Source organism: Sorex fumeus, unplaced genomic scaffold, assembly GCF_029834395.1.
Source record: "Sorex fumeus unplaced genomic scaffold, SorFum_2.1 ptg000070l, whole genome shotgun sequence".
Lineage (NCBI taxonomy): Eukaryota > Metazoa > Chordata > Mammalia > Eulipotyphla > Soricidae > Sorex > Sorex fumeus.
Window position 1 is genome coordinate 1,263,915 of NW_026606127.1, and position 8,546 is coordinate 1,272,460.

Genomic DNA, 8,546 nt, shown 5'->3' on the forward strand with positions numbered 1-8,546 from the left:
ATCCCGGGTTCTCTCATAGCGAACTGCCGTAGAAATGGAAGAGACAGCGGTGTCTTGGTCAAGGACACTTACAGAAAAGTCTCCATGGAAGACTTCACTTCAGCACTTCCTGCAACATCCCATTCCAAAACACTCCGGTCGGAAGCAGCTGAGTTGGATATATGACTCTGGTGAAACACTCCAGGTAGCATTGTTGTGCTGAAATGTTGGTAAAGATAGGCACTACCCATCAGTAGTTGAAAAGAGGTGCCAGAGGCTGAGGGCAGGAGCCAAGCAGAACTACCAGCTGGAGCAGATACTCTGGAGTAGTTGCAGACACTTCCTGTTAGGGAACCTGCATCGTTCACCACGGGAAGGGAAAGCTGTAGAGTATGTGAAGTTCCCAATACAGATGGATTTTGAAAATTTTCTGTAAGGAGTAAGAGGGTGATGAAAAAAATCTGTGAGACTAATAATCTCCTTCAACGCTGAGAGGAACAATATGAACTTAAAATTTAAGCCATTGAGATGCTTCTAGTACCAACAGTCAACTGAGTTTCCAAAATTCCCACAATTTGGAGTGATTCAAAGTCTGGAACATTTTGGCACTTTGTGTATTTGGTATCGTGCTCCCAAATGAACACAGAACTGTAGAGCCACCAGGTGATCTTGTCTGTACCTGGATTTCTTGATTACATATAGTTTCTCCTTACCCTAGCAATGCCTGTAGCTTGCTCTCCTATTGATTCATATGTTACTTCCTATAAGGGAAGCTTTTCCAAACCAGGAAGTCTAAGAGCATGGGTAACATTCTCTGGACAGGAAGAAACCTGAGGGCCATAAATGACAAAGAGACTTCATGTTTTCCAATAATTTTTATTGGGCACGGTAAGGAGTATAGTTTGGACCAATAACTGACAGTGATCTTGGGCTCTTCCTGGCTCTGCATTCTGAGTGACCCCTTGTAACATTCAGAAGAGTGTATGCAGTGACAGAGATCCAACCAGATAGGCTGTGTACAAGGCAATTTCCTTATCTCCTCCAGTACTCTCTCTCTGTCCCTTATGAATTTTCAAGTTACGGAACCAAAGCATGTGGACTTTTTTCCAGGACTCTGCATGATCAATACAATGCAGAAATGGTTAGGAAGATACCTTACATTAATATAGGCATTTGGGGTCTTTACAAATATTACCATTGCAATCATCAGGTTTCCATTGGACTTGTGCAATGAATATGTGTAGTACGGTTGACTTATGACTTAATGTTGTTGAAGCATTGAAGGTTACCCTGATTTTTGATCCACTTCAAAAATGACTACTTGAGTTTTTCCCAAGAAATGTTTTTGGAATGAAAACTTTATTTAAATTGTGTCTTAAGTTGTTTATAAACTAATAACTCTAAGAATAATAATGCATACACAAATTTAATTTTTCCACTTCATGTGTTTTCATAGGTGGAAGTATAAAGAAAACATCATGAAAAATATGTATAACAGAACTGAAAAATAAGTATAGAGATATCAGTGAAATCTGGGCTATGTAGCAAGCTGTATAGTACAGTATGTTATTGAGAGCAGACCCAAGAGTAAACCATTAATAATTGTGTATGTGGTCTCAAACAAAACCAAATGAAACAGTCCAATAAGTTTAATAAAAAATTGTTCCACACAGTTTCTGCGAAGCAAATATCACACTGAAACAAAAGCAGACAGAGATACCACAAAGAAAGAGAATTACAGACCGATATCCCTGATGAACACAGATGCAAAGATCCTCAACAAACTACTAGCAAATAGAATCCAACTACTCATCAAAAAGATCATACACCATGACCAAGTAGGATTCATCCCAGGGATGCAAGGATGGTTCAACATTCGGAAATCATTCAACATAATCCATCATATCAACAAAAGAAAAGATAAAAAGCATATGATTATATCAATAGATGCAGAGAAAGCATTTGACAAGAACCAGCACCTCTTTATGATGAAAACCCTAGCCAAAATGGGTATAGAGGGTACCTTCCTCAACATAATTAAAGCCATCTACCACAAGCCTACAGCAAGCATCATCCTCAATGGGGAAAAACTGAGAGCCTTCCCTCTAAGATCAGGGATGAGACAAGGATGCCCACTATCTTCACTGCTGTTCAATATAGTACTAGAAGTACTTGCAGTAGCAATTAGGCAAGAAAAATATATTAACGGCATTCAGGTAGGAAAGGAAGAAATCAAGCTCTCACTATTCGCAGATGATATGATACTCTACATAGAGAACCCAATAACCTCCACCAAAAAATTCCTAGAAACAATAGACTCATATAGTAAAGTTGCAGGCTATAAAATAAATACCCAAAAGTGCATGGCTTTCCTATACGCAAACAGCGAGAGAGAAGAAAGCAACATGAAAAAACAATCCCGTTCACAATTGTGCCCCAGAAAATCAAGTACCTAGGAATAAGCTTAACTAAGGAAGTAAAGGACCTGTACAAAGAAAACTACAAAACGCTACTTCATGAAAAAAAAGAGGACATGAGGAAATGGAAAGATATCCCCTGCTCATGGGTCGGGAGACTTAACTTTGTCAAAATGGCAATACTACCGAAAGCAATGTATAAATTCAATGAAATCCCTATAAGCATACCCATGACAGTCTTCAAAGAAATAGAGTAAACACTCCTTAATTTTATATGGAACAATAAGCCCCCACGAAAAGCTAAAGCAATTCTTGGGAAAAAGAAAATGGGGAGAATCAACCTCCCGTACTTCAAACTGTATTACAAAGCGGTAATAATTAAAACAGCATGGTACTGGAACAAAGGCAGAACTGCAGACCAATGGAACAAGGTTGAATAAACTGACATCTCCCCTCAATCATATGATCACCTAATCTTTGCTAAAGTTGCAAGTAATGTGAAGTGGAGTAAGGAAAGCCTCTTTAACACATTGTGCTGGCATCATTGGATGGCTACATGCAAAAAAATGGGCTCAGGACTCTCCCTAACACCATGTACAAAAGTAAGATCAAAATGGATTGAAGACCTCAACATCAGACCAGAAACCATAAGGTATATTGAAGACAAAGTTGGCAAAACCCTCCATGACATTGAAGCTAATGTTATTTTCAAAGATGCCATGCCACTGGCCGAGCAAGTGAAAACAGAGATAGATAAATGGGTCTATCTTAAACCAAGAAGCTTCTGCACCTCCAAAGAATCAGTGACCAAAATACAAAAACAGTCTACAGAATGGGAAAGGATATTCGCCCATCACACATCTGACAAGGGGTTGATATCCAGGATATACAAAATACTGGTAAAACTCCACAAGAAGAAAACATCCAACCCCATCCAAAAATGGGGCAATGAAATGAACAGAAACTTTCTCAAAGAAGAAATCCAAATGGCAAAAAAGCACATGAGAAAATGCTCTACATCATTAATCATCAGGGAGATCCAGATCAAAACCACAATGAGATACCATCTCACACCTCAGAGAATGGCCCATATTCAAAAGAACAAAAGCAACCGATGCTGGAATGGATGTGGCGAGAAAGGGACACTCCTTCACTGTTGGTGGGAATGTCGACTGGTTCAGCCCTTCTGGAAAACAGTATGGACGATTCTCAAAAAATTAGAAATTGACCTCCCATTTGATCCAGCAATACCACTCCTGGGAATATATCCCAGAGAGGCAAAAATGTATAGTCGAAGTGACATCTGCACTTGTTTGTTCATTGTAGCACTCTTTACAATAACCAGAAGCTGGAAGAAACCTAAATGCCCAAGAACAGATGACTGGTTAAAGAAACTTTGGTACATCTACACAATGGAGTACTATGTAGCTCTTAGAAAAGATGAAGTCATGAAATTTACATACAAGTGGTACAACATGGAAAGTACCATGCTAAGCGAAATGAGTCAGAAAGAGAGGGATATACATAGAAAGATTGCATTCATCTGGGGTATATAAAGTAGCAAATTATGAGATTAATACCCAAGAATAGCTGAGATCAGCACCAGGAGGATTACTCCATAACTTAGAGGCCAGCCGGGTATTCTAGGGGAAAGAGCAGTTCAGATAGAGAAGGGAGCACCAAATAAAGGGTGTTAAGATGATCCTTCCATGAGGGGAGATGCATGTCGAAAGTAGAGTATGGACTGAACATGTTTGCCACTCAATGCCTCTTTTGCAGAACACAACACCCAAAATGAGAGAGAATACACCGGGGATTGCCTTGTCATAGAAGCAGGTGGAAATGGGGGAATGGGTGTGGGGGGGATATTATCCATGGTGGTGGAAAATGGGCACTGGTGGAGGGATGAGTATCTGATCATTGTATAATCGAAACCCAAGCACAAAAAATAGTAAATCTACAACTGTACCTCATGGTGTTTCACTAATAAAAAAAAAGTTAAAAAAATTGTTACACATATACTATATGAAAAGAGTATTCTGTTTTAGAAAGAACTGCTAGCCAAGAAATGGAATAGAAGGTGATTTTTGATAGCACACTTTACCAGTCCATTAAACAGAAACGATTTACCAGTAACTACATAAAAAATGAAAATAGCAATAAACTTGATTGTATTTCATAGGTAAGAAATGTTTCAAATGAGTAAAATAGAGAAACTTCGTAATTACAAAAAATTATTTTCATCAATACCTTTGAATATTAAACAGCAAACAACACATGTTAAACCTAGTATATGATTTCAGTTTATCACACAAACAGAAAAGACCAAATAAAAATGATCACAAAATATTGCAAATTTCTTTCAAAACCTAGTGTAGAATTATCTTTATTAACCTGGAAAACGTTCTGCTCAATGTTTAATAAATGAGCACCAAAATCCCATTAAATATTTTTAATGTAGGAACAATCAAAATTAAGAAATATGACAAAAATGTGTAATTCGACATGTGAGACTTGATTTTCCTATTTCCTCTTAGGATCTAAAAATAGAAGTTGACTATTATCAAACTACTCTCATGTTAGGAAGAAAAAATCATATGAAATATTATTTGTAAAAATGACAAGCAGCTTTAACCTGGAACCTACTTACCACACAAATGAATCAAATCTCCTGAATCAAATTAGTAAATACATTTTTTAAATTTCAACAGGCAACGCGTACATGTACTTAAAGACCAGAACGTCATAAAACATTGAAGATTCTATTTCTTCCACCCACCTAGATAACCACTATTAGCTATTTATGGGATTCATCATTTCTGATGCATGTTTATATTCCAAATTGTCAAGTACCAAGTACTGTGTTCAAAGAGATAATAAGGAAAAAAGTCACCAAGGATGCCTTTCTGATATACTGGTTTTCCTACTGGTACCCTACTCAAGGAATTGTATACTTTCTAGTCCTGGCATTTATTGAAGTAAATTACTTTGACTTGCTCTCAGTGTATTTTCCTCAGCATATTTAACATATATTCTTTCTTTTTTGATTTTAAATCCTCGGTTTTCTTCAATATTCAATCCTGACGGTTTCCCCTTCCTGGATAATTGCCGTCCATTTTCTTTCATTATTTCTTTCCTATTTTATTCTCCCTCATATCGTCTTGGTTTCGATTGGTCAATGTTTGATGAAAGTGATCCCAAACTTTCTTACCTTTGAGGGCTTGCCTCCCTACCGCTCAGCACTCCACACCTTCCCCATGCCCCAAATTTTCTTATTACCTGGTTTAAATAGAAAACTCAAAGATAAATGATTATTCCTGTGTAATAGCACTATATTTAAAATACTGAAGTATAAATACAAGAGGAGAGACCATTACAGAGAAAACATGCGGGTATATATTAACAGGTTTCCACAGCATCTACATTTTCTGTTTCTGTAAAAATACTGTCTCTGATTTACTTTTGTCAACGGATATTTTATAAAATACACGATTAAAAGGAAAAAGAAACACAGAGAATCAACATATATATATATATATATATATATATACATATATATATGTTTGTATTTGAGCTCGTAAATACGTCTAAAATATAAAGTAATCAATGAGGAAAAACAGTTTGTATGTGAAAGAAAGAAAGCCAATGTCTAAAATCACACAGAAAATATCAAAGTCAAGCTAAAATGGTAAGGTAAAGTAAGGGAAAGGCCCTCCCGTTGATCGTCGATTTTCTCGAGCAGGCCCAGTAACGTCTCCATTGGAGACTTTGTTGTTACTGTGTTTGGCATATGGAATATGCTTCAGTAGCTTGCTGGGCTCTCTGAGAGGGGCGGAGGAATCGAACTCGGGTCCGCCATGTTGGCGCTTGTAAGGCGAACGCCCTACCGATGTGCTATCTCTCCAGCCCTTTAAAATTCTACTTGAACACTTTCTTTCATTACTACGTGCTGGTTTCACTAGACTTCTTTTACGTTTAGGGATGATAAATCTAATGAAAAGCTTTGAAAAGTACTATTCCTTACCTGACATGGTCAGAGAAGAGGAAATACCGATGAAAGGTAGACGAGAAGAGGAGACGGTACGAGAGTACGTCTGAAAACTGAAGCGGCTAAAGACCACAAGTGTCCAGTACAGATGACTGGTCAATGTTGATTGGTCATTTGTCACTGGTCACTTTCCAGGATGATTCAAATTTATTTACAAACAACCGCATGGGAACCCCAACATTCGACAAATTGGTGGTTGGTTTGGTGGGAGAATGATGTCATAAAATAGGCAGTTACAGGTAGAGCCTAGCCAATCAGGACGTCAGATTCCCAGGAAGAAGACCGGATTGGATAGAGAGAGGGGTAGAATGGAGCAGGCTAGGGAGATGACATCCTGCAAGACAGTTATAACAGTTTCAACTTCCTCAGACTATTGTGTTAGAAAACTACTCCCATTATACACAAGAGCTTACATATTTCATTAATAAATCAAGAAAATTACTAAATAATCATTTTATTGCACTGTTAAAGAAACAACATTCGGTATTACTAGTATATTTTATATAACGTTTACAGCACAGAGGGTACGGCATTTGCCTTGCAGAAGGCCAACCCTGATTCCGATTCCTGTGCTGGGCAAGCTACCCAGAATATCTCGCCCTCATAGCAAAAACCTGGCAAGCTATCCATGACGTATTCGATAGACCAAAACCAGTAACAACAAGTCTCACAATGTGTTGTAAGATGTTACTGGTGCCCGCTCGAACAAATGGATGAACCACAGGAGGATAGTGCTACAGTGCTATGATTGAAAAAAATGGTGGTTTCTTTCAATATGACAACACTTAATATGATAAGTTGTAGATGAATTGAGATATGTTAAAATGTAAAAATAATGAGAAGTAATTGTAAATGCACAGGTATCTTATTTTACAAAACAAACAGTTGTTCTCAGTTTAAAACTGTAGAAGGTAAAGAAAAACATATGCTCATTTCTGTGAAAATCTTAAAATCTGAAAGAAAAGATAAAAAGTAAATTAAGTAATCAAAAAACAAGCAAAACATACAACTAATGTCAATTAGTATGATAGGCAAAAGATGAATGTTTTTAATAAATTAGTGCTGTGAAATAAATCAGTATTTAGCTATTAAACTTGTATAGAAAAAATAAGCATAAATTATGATCATATAATCTATATTGAAAGAAGTGTAAATTCCTCGTAAACACAAGAGCAATTTTCAAGCTCACTTATAGACAAAGAGCACAAATTAAAATGACAAATTAAAATGTGTCCCCAAATTACAAACATTTAAAAATCAGGTCACATCTTTTCCTAGCAAAGATGATAAAAATAGACCTTTTCAAGTTATTTTATTGAGAATTAAATCTGTATAATAGTATGGCAATATATACTTAGTTTTAACCAGTTTAATATTCTTTAAGTAAATTAGCTTTTGTGTGCGTATATGGAAATTCAGGGATCAAACAATAACCTCACAAATGTGAGGCAAATATTTTACCACTGAGATATATTTTCAACCACAGTTAGATATTTTGGTTTTATTTCTATTGTGCGAGGAATAGAACCCAAAATTTCATACTTGCAAGCCAAGTGCTTTAGCCCTGAGCTACATACACAGTCATAAGTAATTAAGCTTTTTTTTTTCTTTTTGGTTCACACCTGGCGATGCACAGGGGTTACTCTTGGCTCTGCACTCAGGAATTGCCCCTTGTGTTGCTCAGACGAACATATGGTATGCTGGGAATTGAACCCAGGTCGGCCAATTGCAAGGTAAACGTCCTACCAGCTGTGCTATCGCTCAAGCCCTAGTAAGTTAGCTTTTTAATATCAGATCTTAAGTAAACAATCAGAAAAGTTGACAAATAGATATAAATGTTCACAACAATATCATCTTAGCAGTAAAACATTACAATTATAAAAAACTCAATAAAATGTTATAATAACTGAAATTTATTTTTTAAAGATTATATTTGTATATATACTAATATAAATACATAATTGAAAGACTCCAAAGAAATGTACCTTCATTTTACTTGGATGTTTATTGTGGTTCTTTTTTCTTTTTAATATAGTTATTCCATGAACAATACAAATTTGGACTTCTATATGATTTTTTGTCAATAATTATATTTTGAAAAT